The sequence below is a fragment of the Aplysia californica genome, unplaced genomic scaffold, assembly GCF_000002075.1.
Source record: "Aplysia californica isolate F4 #8 unplaced genomic scaffold, AplCal3.0 scaffold01041, whole genome shotgun sequence".
Lineage (NCBI taxonomy): Eukaryota > Metazoa > Mollusca > Gastropoda > Aplysiida > Aplysiidae > Aplysia > Aplysia californica.
The window spans coordinates 72755-73983 of NW_004798311.1; the positions used below are offsets into that span (position 1 = coordinate 72755).

The window sequence follows — 1229 nt, forward strand, 5'->3', positions numbered from 1 at the left end:
TTGTGGGATTAGAATGTGGATATTTTGTTGAGGTAAATCATGGATGTTACCATTGAGACTGATTGTTTGACGAGGACATCCAACTTTTTGTTCCAGAATCATTAGAAAGAGCTGGACCAGAGCCAAAAGGAAAGTAAGATGGCCACATCTCAGTGTGGAAGCGGCAGCGTCAGAACAGGCTGGCTGAAAACCTGATAGTGACGAGGTAATTTTTTTAGTGCAAATCTAGCCAAAAGCAGGACTTCTCCAGCATTTCTTTGGTTCTGAAGAGTCCAAACATGAGTTGTTTTCTATTTTATCTTCCCTGGAATACAGTAGCTCAAATCAAGACTAACATTTCAGACAGGTTCATCATGCTCAATTGCGGATTACAAAATAACAGAAATTGTGAAATGTCTCAAATAGTCATTTAGAGTGCATCTTTGAACATCATAGCCTCACAGAATTCTTTCACTAAAATAATAAAAAATATATCCAAGTCACTTTAGAGTATTTTGTGAAGCAACCCGATCTATGGATGGTGACTATATTATTGTTTATTTGAATTCCACCAATTAAAAAAGAAGATTGCAGTGCTCAGTGGTAGTGTCCTTATCCCCTTGTCTCCTCTTCCTCAGTTTCTCTTATAAGTATTCCTGTCCTAGGAAACTTTGTAGTGTAAGATTTGTGAATGTTTTGTATTTCCCTTATCATTTGTTCTGACAATTGAGATTGGTACCTTGAAGAGGATAGGCAACTTTTTGTTCCAGGATGCTGCAGAAATCACTCCCAGAGAGAAAGCTGGCGAGTCAAAAGGCCACATCTCAGTCGTGGAAGCAGCAGCGTCAGAACAGGTAGGAAAAAAACATTTGACAATAAAGAGGTATGGGTGAAAAATCACAATGTTTACAGTGAAACTATTTATACAATTCAAAACAGGTCAATTCCCTTTGTGCTTTAAAAAGAAATGGCTATACCAAATGTTTGAATGTTTGTGAGCGGATCATTGCTAGGTCAGCTGGTGTCATGCTGGACTGCAACACTTTGAAGCTCCAAGTCATAATTATGTTGCTATCTTTGTGAACCTATCCGCCCCCCTCCCCATCTCCCCCACCCCATCTCCCCCACCCCTCTCCCCGCTGTTGACCAGATTGACCAAAGAATTGACACAACCTTTGTAGTTCCCTGATATATTGGACAGTTTTCCAGTAACTGGGGCATTGACTTAACTCTTGTACTGAACCTAAAAA

At 39.8% G+C, this 1229-nt stretch overlaps 1 long non-coding RNA gene across 1 annotated transcript; it reads left to right on the forward strand.

The window, feature by feature from the left end:
- Positions 1 to 7: 7 nt before the first annotated feature.
- LOC118478844 lies at positions 8 to 837 on the forward strand. The gene is made up of 2 exons (XR_004859312.1): positions 8 to 205; positions 750 to 837. It is a non-coding gene; the product is annotated as an uncharacterized LOC118478844 (long non-coding RNA).
- Positions 838 to 1229: the final 392 nt, after the last annotated feature.